The sequence below is a fragment of the Gouania willdenowi genome, chromosome 13 (assembly GCF_900634775.1).
Source record: "Gouania willdenowi chromosome 13, fGouWil2.1, whole genome shotgun sequence".
Lineage (NCBI taxonomy): Eukaryota > Metazoa > Chordata > Actinopteri > Blenniiformes > Gobiesocidae > Gouania > Gouania willdenowi.
Window position 1 is genome coordinate 13,666,715 of NC_041056.1, and position 18,930 is coordinate 13,685,644.

General features: G+C 41.1%; 2 pseudogenes; both read right to left on the reverse strand.

Moving 5' to 3' along the window:
- Positions 1–1,019: 1,019 nt before the first annotated feature.
- LOC114474607 (extracellular calcium-sensing receptor-like) lies at positions 1,020–5,600 on the reverse strand (annotated as a pseudogene).
- Positions 5,601–8,144: 2,544 nt separating this feature from the next.
- LOC114474082 (extracellular calcium-sensing receptor-like) lies at positions 8,145–13,118 on the reverse strand (annotated as a pseudogene).
- Between the last annotated feature and the right edge of the window lie 5,812 nt (positions 13,119–18,930).

Sequence of the window (18,930 nt, forward strand, 5' to 3'; positions counted from 1 at the left end):
TCCTCACGGTCCATCCTTCCACCACCAATGCACGGTCCACGGACGGTCGAGAGAGTACATGTTTAATGGGGATTTTTTTTTCACGCACCCTTCTTCATGTCTACAAGCACGCATCCACACACGTTCAAATAAAGATGATGTGTACATTGCCCAAGCACCCCGGCCAAAGGCCAGGGGCTCAGCATGTGAAAGCTAATTCCTCTACACTATAAGCAGCGTGGTAACGGTACCTGCTGTCTTCACTCTGCGGGAGGCCTCGGCCTTCTCCAGGTTGGATGCTGCGGAGCTCCCATTACCACGCTGTCCCCGGAAACAGCTGTAACTGCATGCTCGCTCCTGGTGGTACGGCTCTACTTTCACAGGCAAAGGCGCCTCTGTACAATGTCGGCTCCTCTGCTGTTGGTGTAAAGACTTTAAAACAGGACTAATGTGTTTCTGACCTCTTTGTTCTGGTTAAGCACCTAAGCTGCAGCGTTCTGAACCAGCTGTAGCGTTTGAATGCTCTTTTGCGGGATTCCTGTCAGAAGACCATTACAATAGTCCAGTCGCTGGAGATAAAAGCATGGACCATTTTCTCCTGATCTTTCTGAGTCACTAAACCTTTCACTCTGGAGATGTTCTTTAGGTGGTAGAAGCTGTTTTTGTGATAGATTTGATCTGACTGCTGAATGTAAGATCTGAGTCAATCAGAACACCAAGGTTTTTGACTTTGTCTTTAGCTTTTAAAGATCGAGACTCAGATAATGATCTTCAGTTAAAGATGGTCGTTGAATGATGAAATAACATATTGGAAAGTAACTATGTTATTTAAATCAATGTTGTCAGTCCAAACAAAATGCCAGCTAGACACATGATTCTGTACCATATATAGAATAGTTTTGACTTTTATTTTATTTTACAAACCAAGACATTAAGATAATGGTGTATGTATTCTATAGTAAAACCAACTACAGCATTTAATCTATACAGGAGTCCAATGCTCACTTGTGTGTTTAATGTCTTATTTTGTTTTTCTTCCATTATCGCTGTCTTGTGTTTCTCTCTGGTCTCAAGAGGATTATGTAACACTTGGGGCCAAATAGGACATCAGGAGGCCAAAGCGGAGGGTCCCAGAATGGCAAATACCTCCACGGCATCAGCATATTTGCCTGGTGAGTTAATGTACGCTGGAACAAAGGCCACCCACACAGCACAGAAAATCAACATGCTGAAGGTTATTAGTTTAGCCTCATTGAAGTATCCGGAAGGTTTTCTTGTCAAAAATGCAGCCCAGAATCTAAGTAAGCCAATAGGCCAATGTAGCCAAATAACACAGCAAAACCCACTTTGATCCAACCACACACTCGTAACAATCTGTCTTTGTGATATTGTGTTGTTTTTATGTGGGAGCCGAGAAAGAAGAGACAGCCAACGGTAATATTGCAGCTTGAATGGACGTGAAGGAAGACGTCCTCTTTGCTGCATTGCAACCAAACACTTCAGACTGGCTCCACCTCCTGGCTTGGAGGCTTTAAACACAGCCACAACTACTACAGTTTTAACTAGGATGCAAGAGACACAAGCACAAAGCTGATTCCAAATGCTGCATGTCTCAGCTGGCACGTCCACAGTCTGGGTTTCCAATGAAGAAAGTGAGCAGAGAAAACAGAATTCAGAGACACAAGCAGCAGGAAACTGAGCTCTGAATTGTTGGCACGGACCATGGGTGTCTGTCTGTGGTGGATGAACACCCCGAGAATAACAACACAGATAATGTGCCTAACAGAGAGCTAGTTTTGTAAGGCAGATACCCAGAGTCATTTAGGAGAGAAACTCTGTTTTCTTAAGACACAATGATCACGCTGAGGGCTGGACCAGAAGTCACTGGGACAACTTTTGCACTCCAAACGAATCTGAAAACAGTTAAGAGGGTCACCTATGATCATGCTGCACACCACACAGGCTAAGACAGTGTTTTTCAAACCTTGTGGTCGTGACCACATATGGGGTCTTGTAAATGAAAAAAAAAAAAGATTCTGATTAAAATTTAACTTTTCTAATTTTTAGATTCATGTTTCTTTTTCAAATTAACAACCACAATTTCAAATAAAAGTATTTTATACTTTCATTTCCTCAAATAAATCTAGTGAATGAAAATACAGCGTAAAAATTAAATAGTTTTTAAAAATGAAATAAAAATAAAATTATTTTTTTGTAATTTTTTATTCTTTTTCAAATTTAAAAACCCACACGGAATCTCAAACAACTGTAATCCATACTTTCCTTCCCCCAAATATAATCTTGTCAAAAGAATACAGTATAAAAATGAAGTCATTAAATATAAATAATAAATTGAATAAAATATTTTTTTTGTAATTTTTTTTAAATTATAATTTTTTTCAAATTTAAGACCACGCTCAATGTCAAAAAACTCTTTTCTATACTTTCACTTCCTCAATAAAAATGTAGTTGAAAAAAAATACAGTATAAAAATATCAGAGATGGTGCATCTCTCAATATCAGACCAACACTGTATCCCCTCAGGATGAATAAGTATTCTGAATTCTGAATCACAAACATGATCAAAAGTTTTTTGTTTTTGTTTTTCATGTCTCTTTGGGATCGCCAGAAATTTGTGATATCAAAAATAGGTCCAACCCAAAAAGGTTGGGGACCACTGGGCTAAGACCTTTAATTTACAAACCAAAGCACACAGAAACACTCACTGCTCTGATTACTGATCTTTTCCTTCAGGACAGGGAACACAGTCATAACGCACACAGGCTGTCCTTTCTTTCTAGCCATGCGGGTTCCTGCTGGGCAACTCTCACGCAAACAGACCGCGGCGGCTTGGAATGGAAACGTACACAGTCATTCTTGATAATAGTGAACCGTTGAAGAAAAATATGTCATATTTTGAATTGTCGTAGAATATCCTTCTTCGACTCAAAGTTCCAAAAGATTTGTCTTCATGCAGTAGTATTCTTCCCCCTTTTGGACTCCGATCCCTTAACGTCACCTACATTCACAACCTCTGTTCTTCCATCAGGGAGCCACTGCCAGTTCATGATGTCATAGATCGGTATGGCATCTCCGTTTTCATCAAATGATACTTGATCACCAAAAGATGTGGTGAAGTTTACTGCTGTTAAATAATGCACCATCTATAATTAAAGACAATGGAAAAAAAAAAGCATTAATTCAATGCAGAAATTAAACTAACCATGAATAATAACAAAACCCTTTTCTTCCACACCTGCCACAGCTCCAGAGACTTCTGGTTAGCACAGCTGTTCCTGCTGAAAGGCCCTCTGCCTGGCTCACACTGAAGCATGTTATGAAGAGCATAGGCCAGAGCATACACTGCTTTGTAAATGTTATATTCAGGTCTGAGGTTAGAAAGATCCAAAAACTCAGTTTCTACATTATTAATTTGTTCCTGACCAGTGCACTTGGTCTCACTACTTTCTGCCTTTTCTGTAGGTTTGAATTTACACTGGAAAACATACTCCCAATACTGCCTCACCTGAAACAGAAAAGAGAAAAATAAAACAAGTCATTTAATCCATGTACTGTTCGTTCTTTTGTTTTTGTTTTAAAACCAAATCAAAATAACAAATAAACGGTATGATTATTTTATGTAACCGACAAACAACCTAAAGAGAAATACAGAAAAATAAAAAAAACAAACAAGCAGTGTTTTTCTGTTTGTGTGATATTTGGTGATTTAGGGGAACCTTTGGACGAGAGCTTCATGTTTTAAGCTCACCGTACAGAGTGACCCAGAGACGGGGTGGACTTTTACTCCCGCATAAGTCACATTCTTAATGAAAAGGTGAATTGAAACGTTATTTATACATAAATAAATTAATCAAAAAATGGATACTATGAAAATCATGCACATTATATGTGATTAAATGAACTAGAGGTGGTGTAATGAATCTACTGGTGCTACTCGTTTTTTGTGATCAACTTGTGTGTGTTGACGGCTGCCGTTAGTGGCTCACGGTATTAAAACGTGCAAAATAAATATATTTACTGCCCTCAAAAAAGTTTTGTAATTGTTTTTGTGTCAAATCAGAGAAATTCTAACATCTATTGTTCCGCACACCAGCCTCACAGTCGATATTTGGATACTATTTGGACCATCCCGTTTGCACTGACAGAATGTGACGTGCTGAAATTCATGCTCTAATTTCCCCACAAATATAAAAAATCTCACAGAACAAGATTTTGCCATTAATATTTTAATTTTATAACCGAAAAAGCTGCTTTTCTGTTTTTTGTGGTTTCTATATTTCTGTTTTGATTTTAGGTCAGTAAAACAAAATAACCACACCGTTTATTTGGTATTTTGATTTAGTTTTTAAAACAGAATAACCAAAGTATGAACAGTCCACGGATTTCCATTCAAAATAGACTTCAATTTCAAATATTATATTATTTCCATAAAGAAACCTTACCATGTTGGTTTGTTTGTTGTCTGTTTCCTCTGGATGTATCTGTAACAAAAAGTCCATGAGCCCTGGGATCTCTCCTCTGCGAATAGCGATACCTAATGTTCCTCTCAGGTAAGGCATCAGCACTGGCGTTTGTAGCACAGAAGCTGCTGACCAGGCTTCACTTGCAATCCACTGCAAACCAGTCAGATTTTGTCTCACCACCTGTGCAATCAATAGATAATTTATTTTATGAACACTGTTGGAACACAAAGAGTGTAATTTTCATGCCAAGCAACAAAAATCTGAACCTCTTTCATTAGCTGGATCATGCGGAACTTGTTTGCAAAGACCATGACTACACGGGCTGTTGATGTCTTCATCAATTCAACAATTCTCCTGAGCTCGTTCTGGTCACCTTCCCAGGGCAAAACCTCCAGGTAGGCCAGACAGCCTCCACCAGACTGAAGCAGGTCTGATTGGAAGGACTGGGCAACATGGAGGCCATAATCATCACCACTGATCAACAGGCCGACCCATGTCCAACCAAAGTACTTCAAAATCTGGATCATAGCACGCACCTAGAGAGCAATAATAATGAAACCGTTTGGCAAAGCAGGATTTTTCATTACACTTTTGATGCAATCACAAAATTAAATATCAAATTATTTGTTGTATAGCATCTGTTTAATATTCAATTTTGTTGGTTTTCCCTTTTTTAAAAAACATGTGTGTTTTACTTGGAAAGCATCACTTGGAATTGTTCTGAAAAAGGTTGGAAACCGCTGCTGATCACTCAGGCAGGAGCATGTGGCGTAATAACTCACCTAAAAATAAATAATCACACCAGAAAACTTAGCCAGATTTAAATGTATATACCTGTTTGAAAATGCTATGGACCAAGAATAGCATCTTTACTTACAATCGGCATTTTATATAACCCCAGCACATGGAAATGGCAATAGAAAAGGTTGAGTACATTTCTCCCACAATCCCAATGACTGGAGGGATCCCTGAGCAGTTCTGTTGAAGCACAAACTGCTCTTCTCTCCCACTGGCCAGTGATATTGCAGCACTGAGCCCGATGAGAAGCCCACCACAGTTATCATAAAGACTGTATCCCAGGGTCACATTTGGAAGCAGGTTGGCATTTTTGTTGATCTCCTCAACTGCAAAGGCCATCGTCATGGCATGTCTGAACCCTAAATATTAAAGCTGACACACAAGAAGCCAATAATTAAAGAATGGAAAAATCTGATTTTAAAGAGCATGTGGTAGAGAGAAGTATTTGCATTCATATTTGTAAATTAAAGTAATGGTTTATATATCGATTGAAAGTAATTATGTTGTGCTCATTTACTCTATTTCAAATGTGATTGATCATGATATTTAATTCTCATCTTTTTTGTTCCTGAACTAAAGTTGTGTGTGTGTGTGTGTGTGTGTGTGTATAGTACTTACTCACTGCAGTGGGGCTGTTGTGGTTCAGAGGTGAATGTTCCTTCATCCAGGACTGAAGTTAGGTGCAACTCAAACAACCCACCTAGTACCACATCCCCTGGTTTGTGCATTTCATTAAGAAGAAACTCTTTTTGTAAATTACAGGATGGAGGAAGAGAGGAGGAGCATGATGATAATAAATAAAAAAAGAAAAGACTAATCAGAAAACAAGCTTTCAGAAAGCCCAACATGTTTTGGTTTTCTCTCCCAACGCTTTTTTATTTCACCATCTAATGTCCCTCCTTTTTATAGTAAGGGTTGGTACCATCACTATTGGTACTTTGGTAACAGGGGACTGTATGTGTGTCAGTGCATGTGATGTGTGGAGTATGGGCTTGCACTGTTTTACAGTTAAATTGTTTGATTAAAAATAATGATAACTTAGGAACAAGGATAATTCTTTACTTGAAGTTTTATGCATAAGGCTGACAATACACTGTCTTTAAGACATGACACCTGTCATTAGTATGATTAAGGTGCCATCAAGGCTTTCATTAAGTGTCATTTGCTACCTTAATCCTTCCTTATCCTAACCCCTAACCTTAACCTTAACCCTATTTCTACCGAACTCTAACCTTACCTAACCCCACAAGATCTCTCCACCTCACCCTATCCCCAAATTCCTAACCTATAACCCTAATCCTAATATTAGAATTATAAAAACATAAGTGAACTTTCCACTTAATATCCCAGCCTCAGGGACACCAACTCTTTTAGTGATTTCACTACTAGCATATAATTCTCAGTTGATAACTGAAAAACATTTATATATTAATTTTACACTAAAAAAAAAATGTGGCTGACAAGCCTAATAATAGTAAAATGAACACTGGGTATAGATTAAAAAAAGACACACTCCAGAGGCTGATCCCCTTTGGCAGGGCCACCTTCGGGGAGGGTGTATAGTGAATAAAGGCCGAAGGTCCATTACTGACGATGTGTCTTCACAAAAGGCTAGAATAACGAGGCTAAAATAATTCCAAAAAACTAAATATTAGCGCGAACCACAAATCACCATCAGAGCTACCTCGCCCTACAAGACTCAGAAAGCATCGCAGATTGAATAGTCGAAGGGATTCTTTTTTAAAAGCCTCCGTCTTCTGCAAATACAGATATGTGAGGGGACCTTGGACCCTCCCTGTGCGTGGTTCATATAGAGATTCAATAATGAAGTTAATGGATAAAATATTCACTAAAACATCATCTTCAGTGGGACCTATCGGGTCCTCCCTCAGTGATGCAGCTGGATGTTCCTCGTTCACCAGCTCCACCTGTTACGCTTTCATGGGCTCCTCACGGTCCATCCTTCCCACCACCAATGCACGGTCCACGGACGGTCGAGAGAGTACATGTTTAATGGGATTTTTTTTTTCACGCACCCTTCTTATGTCTACAAGCACGCATCCACACACGTTCAAATAAAGATGATGTGTACATTGCCCAAGCACCCCGGCCAAAGGCCAGGGGCTCAGCATGTGAAAGCTAATTCCTCTACACTATAAGCAGCGTGGTAACGGTACCTGCTGTCTTCACTCTGCGGGAGGCCTCGGCCTTCTCCAGGTTGGATGCTGCGGAGCTCCCATTACCACGCTGTCCCCGGAAACAAGCTGTACTGCATGCTCGCTCCTGGGGGTACGGCTCTACTTCACAGGCAGAAGGCGCCTCTGTGACAATGTCGGCTCCTCTGCTGTTGGTGTAAAGACTTTAAAACAGGACTAATGTGTTCTGACCTCTTTGTTCTGGTTAAGACCTAAGCTGCAGCGTTCTGAACCAGCTGTAGCTGTTTGATGCTCTTTTGGGGATTCCTGTCAGAAGACCATTACAATAGTCCAGTCTGCTGGAGATAAAAGCATGGACCCATTTTCTCCTGATCTTTCTGAGTCACTAACCTTCACTCTGGAGATGTTCTTTAGGTGGTAGAAGCTGTTTTTGTGATAGATTTGATCTGACTGCTGGATGTAAGATCTGAGTCAATCAGAACACCAAGGTTTTTGACTTGGTCTTTAGCTTTAAAGATCGAGACTCAAGATATGATCTTCAGTTAAAGAGTGGTTATTGAATGATGAAAATAACATATTGGAAAGTAACTATAGTTATTTAAATCAATGTTGTCATTCCAACAAAAGCCAGCTAGACACATGATTCATGTACCATATATAGAATAGTTTTGACTTTTATTGTATTTACAACCAAGACATGTAGATAATAGGTGTATGTATTCTATAGTAAAACCAACGTACATCATTTAATCTATACAGGAGTCAATGCTAACTTGTGTGTTTATGTCTTATTTGTTTTTCTTCCCATTATCGCTGTCTTTGTGTTTCTCTCTGGTCTCAAGAGGATTATGTAACACTTGGGGCCAAATAGTGCCATCAGGAGGCCAAAGCTGGAGGCCAGAATGGCAAATACCTCAACGGCATCAGCATATTTGCCTGGTGAGTTAATGTACGCTGGAACAAAGGCCACCCACACAGCACAGAAAATCAACATGCTGAAGGTTATTAGTTTAGCCTCATTGAAGTTATCCGGAAGGTTTCTTGCAAGAAATGCAAGCAGGAAGCTAAGTAGAGCCAATAGGCCAATGTAGCCAAATAACACAGCAAAACCCACTTTTGATCCAACCACACACTCGTAAACGATCTTGTCTTTGTGATATTGTGTGTTTTTATGTGGAGCCGGAGAAGAAGAGACCAGCCAAACGGGTACATTTGCAGCTTGAATGGACGTAAGAAGGAAGACAGTTCCTCTTTGCTGCACTGCACCAAACCACTTCAGACTGGCTCCACCTCCTGGCTTGGAGGCTTTAAACACAGCCACAACTACTACAGTTTTAACTAGGATGCAAGAGACACAAAGCACAAAGCTGATTCCAAATGCTGCATGTCTCAGCTGGCACGTCCACAGTCTGGGTTGTCCAATGAAGAGAAGTGAGCAGAGAAAACAGAATTTCAGAGACACAAGCAGCAGGAAACTGAGCTCTGAATTGTTGGCACGGACCATGGGTGTCTGTCTGTGGTGGATGAACACCCCGAGAATAACAACACAGATGAATGTGCCTAACAGAGAGCTAGTTGTAAGGCAGATACCCAGAGGTTCATTGTAGGAGAGAAACTCTGTTTCTTAAGAACACAATGATCACGCTGAGGGCTGGACCAGAAGTCACTGGGACAACTTTGCACTCCAACGAATCTGAAAAACAGTTAAAGAGGGTCACCTATGATCATGCTACACACCACACAGGCTAAGACAGTGTTTTTCAACCTTGCGGTCGTGACCACATATGGGGTCTTGTAAATGATAAAAAAAAAAGATTCTGATTAAAATTTAACTTTTCTAATTTTTTAGATTCATGTTCTTTTTCAAATTAACACCACAATTTCAAATAAAAGTATTTTATACTTTCATTTCCTCAAATATAAATCTAGTGAATGAAAATACAGCGTAAAAATTAAATAGTTTTTAAAAAATGAAATAAAAATAAAAATATATTTTTTGTAATTTTTTATTCTTTTTCAAATTTAAACACCACACGGAATCTCAAACAACTGTAATCTATACTTTTCACTTCCCAAATATAATCTTGTCAAAAGAATACAGTATAAAAATGAAGTCATTAAATATTAAATAATAAATTGAATAAAATATATATTTTTGTAATTTTTTTTAAATATAATTTTTTTCAAATTTAAAGACCACGCTCAATGTCAAAAAAACTCTTTTCTATACTTTCACTTCCTCAAATAAAAATGTAGTTGAAAAAAAAATACAGTATAAAAATATCAGAGAAGGTGCATCTCGTCACTATATCAGACCAAACACTGTATCCCCTCAGGATGAATAAAGTATTCTGAATTCTGAATCACAAACATGATCAAAAAGTTGTTTGTTTTTGTTTTTCATGTCTCTTTGGGATCGCCAGAAATTTGTGATATCAAAATGAGGTCCCCAACCCAAAAAGGTTGGGGACCACTGGCCAAGACCTTTAATTTACAAACCAAAGCACAGAAAACACTCACTGCTCTGATTACTGATCTTTCCTTCAGGACAGGGAACACAGTCATAACAGCACACAGGCTGTCCTTTCTTCTAGCCATGCGGGTTCCTGCTGGGCAACTCTCACTGCAAACAGACGCGGGCGGCTTGGAATGGAAAAGTACACAGTCATTCTTGATATAGTGAACAGTTGAAGAAAAAATATGTCATATTTTGAATTGTCGAGTAGAATATACCTTCTTCGACTCAAAGTTCCAAAAGATTTTGTCTTCATGCAGTAGTAGTTCTTCCCTTTGGACTCTGATCCCTTAACGTCACCTACATTCACAACCTCTGTTCTTCCATCAGGGAGCCACTGCCAGTTCATGATGTCATAGATCGGTATGGCATCTCCGTTTTCATCAAATGATACTTGATCACCAAAAGATGTGGTGAAGTTTACTGCTGTTAATAATGCACCATCTATAATTAAAGACAATGGAAAAAAAGCATGAATTCAAATGCAGAAATTAAACTAACCATGAATAATAACAAAACCCTTTCTTCCACACCTGCCACAGCTCCAGAGACTTCTGGTTAGCACAGCTGTTTCCTGCTGAAAGGCCCTCTGCCTGGCTCACACTGAAGCATGTTATGAAGAGCATAGGCCAGAGCATACACTGCTTTGTAAATGTTATATTCAGGTCTGAGGTTAGAAAGATCCAAAAACTCAGTTTCTACATATTAATTTGTTCCTGACCAGTGGCACTTGGTCTCACTACTTTCTGCCTTTTCTGTAGGTTTGAATTTACACTGGAAAACATACTCCAATACTGCCTCACCTGAACAGAAAAGAGAAAAATAAAACAAGTCATTTAATCCATGTACTGGTCGTTCTTTGGTTTTTTTGTTTTAAAACCAAATCAAAATAACAAATAAACGGTATGATTATTTTATGTAACCGACAAACAACCTAAAGAGAAATACAGAAAATAAAAAAACAAACAAGCAGCGTTTTTCTGTTTGTGGATATTTGGTGATTTAGGGGAACCTTTGGACGAGAGCTTCATGTTTTAAGCTCACCGTACAGAGTAACCCACAGACGGGGTGGACTTTTACTCCCGCATAAGTCACATTCTTAATGAAAAGGTGAATTGAAACATTATTTATACATAAATAAATTAATAAAAAAATGGATACTATGAAAATCATGCACATTATATGTGATTAAATGAACTAGAGGTGGTGTAATGAATCTACTGGTGCTACTCGTTTCTTGTGATCAACTTGCGTGTGTGTTGACGGCTGCCGTTAGTGGCTCACGGTATTAAAACGTGCAAAATAAATATATTTACTGCCCTCAAAAAGTTTGTAATTGTTTTTGTGTCAAATCAGAGAAATTCTAACATCTATTGTTCCGCACACCAGCCTCACAGTCGATATTTGGATACTATTTGGACCATCCCGTTTGCACTGACAGAATGTGACGTGCTGACGTTCATGCTCTAATTTCCCCACAAATATAAAAAAATCTCACAAACAGAACAAGATTTTGGCCATTAATATTTTAATTTTAATAACCGAAAAAGCTGCTTTCTGTTTTTTGTGGTTTCTATGTTTCTGTTTTGATTTTAGGTCAGTAAAACAAAAATAACCACACCGTTTATTTGGTATTTGATTTAGTTTTTAAAAACAGAATAACCAAAGAATGAACAGTCCACGGATTTCCATTCAAAATAGACTTCAATTTCAAATATTATATTATTTCCATAAAGAAACCTTACCATGTTGGTTTGTTTGTTGTCTGTTTCCTCTGGATGTATCTGTAACAAAAGTCCATGAGCCCTGGGATCTCTCCTCTGCGAATAGCGATACCTAATGTTCCTCTCAGGTAAGGCATCAGCACTGGCGTTTGTAGCGCAGAAGCTTGCTGACAAGGCTTCACTTGCAATCCACTGCAAACCAGTCAGATTTTGTCTCACCACCTGTGCAATCATAGATAATTTATGTTATGAACACTGTTGGAACACAAAGAGTGTAGTTTTTCATGCCAAGCAACAAAAACTCTGAACCTCTTTCATTAGCTGGATCATGTGGATCTCGTGTGCAAAGACCATGACTACACGGGCTGTTGATGTTTTCATCAATTCAACAATTCTCCTGAGCTCGTTCTGGTCACCTTCCCAGGGCAAAACCTCCAGGTAGGCCAGACAGCCTCCACCAGAGTGAAGCAGGTCTGATTGGAAGGACTGGGCAACATGGAGGCCATAATCATCACCACTGATCAACAGGCCGACCCATGTCCAACCAAAGTACTTCAAAATCTGGATCATAGCACGCACCTAGAGAGCAATAATAATGAAACCGTTTGGCAAAGCAGGATTTTTCATTACACTTTTGATGCAATCACAAAATTAAATATCAAATTATTTGTTGTATAGCGTCTGTTTAATATTCAATTTTGTTGGTTTTCCCTTTTTTAAAAAACATGTGCGTTTTACCTGGAAAGCATCACTTGGAATTGTTCTGAAAAAGGTTGGAAACCGCTGCTGATCACTCAGGCAGGAGCATGTGGCGTAATAACTCACCTAAAAATAAATAATCAAACCAGAAAACTTAGCCAGATTTAAATGTATATACCTGTTTGAAAATGCTATGGACCAAGAATAGCATCTTTACTTACAATCGGCATTTTATATAACCCCAGCACATCGGAAATGGCAATAGAAAAGGTTGAGTACATTTCTCCCCACAATCCCAATGACTGGAGGGATCCTGAGCAGTTCTGCTGAAGCACAAACTGCTCTTCTCTCCCACTGGCCAGTGATATTGCAGCACTGAGCCCGAGGAGAAGCCCACCACAGTTATCATAAAGACTGTAGCCCAGGGTCACATTTGGAAGCAGGTTGGCATTTTTGTTGATCTCCTCAACTGCAAAGGCCATCGTCATGGCATGTCTGAACCCTAAAATATTAAAGCTGACACACAAAAAGTAAATAATTAAAGAAAGTCCCAAGAAAGTGTGTGTGTGTGTGTGTGTGTGTGTGTGTGTGTGTGTGTGTGTGTGTGTGTGTATAGTACTTACTCACTGCAGTGGGGCTGTTGTGGTTCAGAGGTGAATGTTCCTTCATCCAGGACTGAAGTTAGGTGCAACTCAAACAGCCCCCCTAGTACCACATCCCCTGGTTTGTGCATTTCATTAAGAAGAAACTCTTTTTGTAAATTACAGGATGGAGGAAGAGAGGAGGAGCATGACGATAATAAATAAAAAAAGAAAAGACTAATCAGAAAACAAGCTTTCAGAAAGCCCAACATGTTTTGGTTTTCTCTCCCAACGCTTTTTTATTTCACCATCTAATGTCCCTCCTTTTTATAGTAAGGGTTGGTACCATCACTGTTGGTACTTTGGTAACAGGGGACTGTATGTGTGTCAGTGCATGTGATGTGTGGAGTATGGGCTTGCACTGTTTTACAGTTAAATTGTTTGATTAAAAATAATGATAACTTAGGAACAAGGGTAATTCTTTACTTGAAGTTTTATGCATAAGGCTGACAATACACTGTCATTAAGACATGACACCTGTCATTAGTATGATTAAGGTGCCATCAAGGCTTTCATTAAGTGTTGTTTGTTACCTTAATCCTTCCTTATCCTAACCCCTAACCTTAACCTTAACCCTATTTCTACCGAACTCTAACCTTACCTAACCCCACAAGATCTCTCCACCTCACCCTATCCCCAAATCCCTAACCTATAAACCTAATCCTAATATTAGAATTCTAAAAACATAAGTGAACTTTCCACTTAATATCCCAGCCTCAGGGACACCAACTCTCCTAGTGATTTCACTACTAGCATATTATTCTCAGTTGATAACTGAAAAACATTTATATATTAATTTTAAACTAAAAAAAAAATTGTCTGACAAGCCTAATAATAGTAAAATGAACACTGGGTATAGATTAAAAAAAGACACACTCCAGAGGCTGATCCCCTTTGGCAGGGCCACCTTCGGGGAGGGTGTATAGTGAATAAAGGCCGAAGGTCCATTACTGACGATGTGTCTTCACAAAAGGCTAGAATAACGAGGCTAAAATAATTCCAAAAAACTAAAATATTAGCGCGAACCACAAATCACCATCGGAGCTACCTCGCCCTACAAGACTCAGAAAGCATTGCAGATTGAATAGTCGAAGGGATTCTTTTTTAAAAACCTCCGTCTTCTGCAAATACAGATATGAGAGGGTACCTTGGACCCTCCCTGTGCGTGGTTCATATAGAGATTCCAATAATGAAGTTAATGGATAAAATATCCACTAAAACATCAATACTTTACAGACACAATTCTACAGAAATAATATGAGAATGTCAAATGGTACACCAAACAACATTGCCCAAACTAAACGCATTTTAATAGGGTAATTCCAAATTGACAATAGGATATTTTTTCTTACCAAATATCACCATCGAAGCTATCCTGCCCCACCGGCTGGAACAGCACTGCGGTTGGAGTTTTAGGTGCTCTTTGAAGAGACCTCCGTCCTCCACAAATGAAGACATGAGAGGGTAAGGGACCCTGGACCCTCTCTGTGCGTGGTTCATATAGAGATTCCAAAAAAGAAGATAATGAATAAAATATCCACTGAACACAAAACATTATGCACACAATTCTACGGAAACAAGGACAACCAAAAATCAAAGGACATTACAGGACATTTTTTAATACAATAATTCTAAATAGATAATAGGAATATTTTTCACAACATATCACCATCGGAGCAATCCTGCCACACCAGCTGAAACAGTACTGCGGTTGGAGTAGTTGTAAGTGCTCTTTGAAGAAACCTCTGTCCACAAATGAAGACATGGGAATTTGCGGATGCATCTCGCAACAAGCCTTCCCCACTTTATTTTTTGCTTCACTGGGAAGACAACCTGGAAGACTGACTCTGGATCCTGGACTATCTGTGCATGGTTGATCAAGATTTTCCCCTAAAAAAGAAACACTGACACACAATCCCTACACGACCCTGACCAGTTATCATTATCCTAACCCTGACCCTTTACCCTAACCTCAACCACTACCGCCCCCACGTTTCTGGCAAATTTGGGTAACTTTGCATCACTTATTTTCCTTTTTTATCCCTGGACATGGACCTTTACCCTATCCTCAATCACTACCGCCTCTACTTCAGGGTCAAATTTGGGAAACTGTTTAAATACTTACCTTTCTTTTTAACTATACCTGGTCATAAACCTTTACCTTAACCCTAACCTGGCCATGAACCTTTACCCGAACCCCAACGACTACCGCCGACACTTCAGGGCTAAATTTGGGGACCTGTTTAAATACTAATGTTCCTTTTTAACTATACCTGGCCATAAACCTTTACCCTGAACCCTACCGCTACCGCATCAACTTCAGGGCCAAATTCAGTGAACTGTTTAAATACTTACCTTCCTTTTTGACTGTACCTGGTCATGAACCTTTACCCTAGCCCCAACTGCTACCACCTCCACTTCAGGGCCAAATTTGGGGAACTGTTTAAATACTAACCTTCTTTTTTGACTATACCTGGTCATAAACCTTTACCCTAACCCCAACCACTACCACCTCAACTTCATGGCCAAATTTGGGGAACTGTTTAAATATTTACCTTCCTTGGTGACTATACCTGGCCTCGAACCCGTACCCTAACCCCAACCGCTACCATCTCCACTTCAGGGCCAAATTTGGGGACCTGTTTAAATACTTACATTCCTTTTTGACTGTACCTGGCCATGAACCTTTACCCTAACCCCAACTGCTACCACCTCCACTTCATGGCCAAATTTGGGGAACTGTTTAAATACTAACCTTCTTTTTTGACTATACCTGGTCATAAACCTTTACCCTAACCCCAACCACTACCACCTCAACTTCATGGCCAAATTTGGGGAACTGTTTAAATATTTACCTTCCTTTGTGACTATACCTGGCCTCGAACCCGTACCCTAACCCCAACCGCTACCATCTCCACTTCAGGGCCAAATTTGGGGACCTGTTTAAATACTTACATTCCTTTTTAACTATACCTGGCCATAAACGTTTACCCTGACCCCAACCGCTACTGCATGAACTTCAGGGCCAAATTCAGGGAACTGTTTAAATACTTAACTTTCTTTTTAACTACACCTTTACCCTAACCCTAACCTGGCCATAAACCTTTACCCTAACCCTAGATTGGCCATGAACCTTTACTCTAACCCCAACTGCTAACGCCTCCATTTTTATGTCAGATTTAGGTTACTTTGAAATACCGACATTTAAATACCTATGGCATTTTGTTTGTTGCTTATCATAAAACAGGTTCAATAATTCTTTACATTATAGTTTAGGAGTGGAATGAAAAGTTATTTAATAACTTTGTAATACTTGAATAACATCAGCTACATAGTCCTTAAACATTAAGACTGGTAGAATCTGCAGTTGGCTGATTTTAACACTCTGTTTTACACCAATTTGTTTACATCTGAGTTCAATGAATGCAGGCAGAACATCACAAGTTGAGCTCTGTCGCTGTGTGAGGGTGTGCTGCCTACTGGGGCCTCCTCTTTGAATCCTGTACATTTACAATAAGGGAGAAATGTCAGGATACATATTACATTTTTTGTGTTGCTCAGGTTCCACAAAAAAAAAAAAAAAAAAAAGCTTTTACCCAGAACATGATTTTAACTTTTTTCAGATCTGCTTGTTTATGTTTGAAGAAGCTCATTGGCTTTGAACAAGCTACTGAAAATCAGTTGAGAATGTAATTGGTTTTAGAAGTATGTAGACACTTTGCCCGAAGGAAACATAGATGCAAATATTGGTGTATTTGATTTTTTCAAATATCCTTGTGTTTAGTTTTTTTTAAATCTGGGTTCTTTTTCTCATTTCGTGAGATGTCTCACTATGAGATACACACTCCCTGTAGCCCTCAGAAGCACATTTTTTAACCCGCCAAGCCCTGATTGGCTGGAAAAGAACTGTTCATCTGCCAGGGACATTCCCATCCTCTATAAGAAGGAGGGTAGATGTGCAGTTCTTAATTCAAACACCTCTTCTCTCTCTCATGCACATCGCACATTCTTATGAACTAAACTGTCCACAGGCAGATTCCTATGGGTTTTCCAGTTGCCGGGCGCTGGTCAGTATAAACGCATTGCGTTGACCACAACAGGTTGAGAAGCAACCAACGCTTACCTGGTTCTGCTCGGTAAGTGCTGCTCCTTCACAGGTAATTGAAATTCAGAGCCCTAGCTCCGGCTCTCTTACGCCGGTGTCCGTTAGCAGCTCCGAGCTCTGCACCGACAGGTCCAGAGCTCCCAGACATCATCACTTGATGCCTCCGGGCTTGTGTGTGTTATCCTTCACTGCCGCAAGGCGTGAAAACCCCCAGCCTCAGCTCCGGCTGACCGCTCCTTCCAATGTTGCCGCTCCGGTGTGCACTTGGCCTTTAGCGGCCTCTCAGTCCAGTACGACCCCAGAGACAGCCCTGCTGCTAGTTCTGTGCCACAAGGCCAGAGCTCAGGGACCCCAGCACATCCGCTGCCGTCCCAGACCACTTCCCTCGACGCCCACCAGGCTCCTGAGCGCATCGGTTTCTCTCCTGAGCTTTCACCACCGTGTAAGGCCCGGTTCCAGCTCCGTACCACAATACCCATGCTCACAAAATCCTGCGCCCCAGCTACCGTTATAAAAGAGTCAACGTTGTCCTCAATGTCTCGGACGTCCGGCGCACAATGTCCTGCATCCCTGTAGCCGCCACGTGGTAGCATAAAAGCTAATCCACCTGCTCTTCCTGCCTGCGTCAAGCGGTGATGGAAATGAGGCTCATCTCACCAAGGGAACGGGATGCACTGCGGCTTGCTGCACAGTGTTTGACGCACGCAGCTTATGCTGCAGGCCGGCGTGTCCGATGTCCGCCCAGGTTCCCTTTCTTCCTCCTCACGGCACTTCTGCCACAGCGAGAAAAGAGTACACGGCTCTTATGGACTCTGCCGCTGCCCATGGCCTCAGCTGGGGCTCCCAGCGGCCTGCCACCTTTGTCGCCTCGCAGGAGGAGGTTTCAACACCTTCCTCCTCTCTTCCAAGCTTGGACACTGTGGAGCTGTGAAGGTGTACTGTGGCGTGCCTCGTTATCCCGTGGCCCACCATCGTCATGGAGGCCACTAGGTCCAGCTATGTGAGCAAACTTCCCACCTCCGAGGGCACACTGGGACACGGACAAATCCTCCCCGTTTTCCCGGAGCTGTTGCTGGAAGTGGCGCATCCATGGAGGGATCGCCCTTTCAGGCTTCTCCACCCTCGACTATGAGGATATGGAGAGCCTCGGACTGCTCAGAATGCCGACGGTGGAGCCACTGGTCTTCCCGGAGACCCATGCTATTGACCGGAACAAATCGTCTTCAGTCAGACCTATCGGGTCCTCCCTCAGTGATGCAGCTGGATGTTCCTCGTTCACCAGCTCCACCTGTTACGCTTTCATGGGCTCCTCACGGTCCATCCTTCCCACCACCAATGCACGGTCCACGGACGGTCGAGAGAGTACATGTTTCATGGGGATTTTTTTTCACGCACCCTTCTTCATGTCTACAAGCACGCATCCACACACGTTCAAATAAAGATGATGTGTACATTGCCCAAGCACCCCGGCCAAAGGCCAGGGGCTCAGCATGTGAAAGCTAATTCCTCTACACTATAAGCAGCGTGGTAACGGTACCTGCTGTCTTCACTCTGCGGGAGGCCTCGGCCTTCTCCAGGTTGGATGCTGCGGAGCTCCCATTACCACGCTGTCCCCGGAAACAAGCTGTACTGCATTCTCGCTCCTGGGGGTATGGCTCTGCTTCACAGGCAGAAGGCGCCTCCGTGACAATGTCGGCTCCTCCGCCTTCGGGTAGAGCCCTCTGGCAGTGTGTGATCTATTGCCTCAAGAGTGTGCCGTTACACCACAAATGGTTTCTCCGGCCACTGGCACCTGCCTCTGGGAGAGGGCGCCACCGTACCATGGCCGG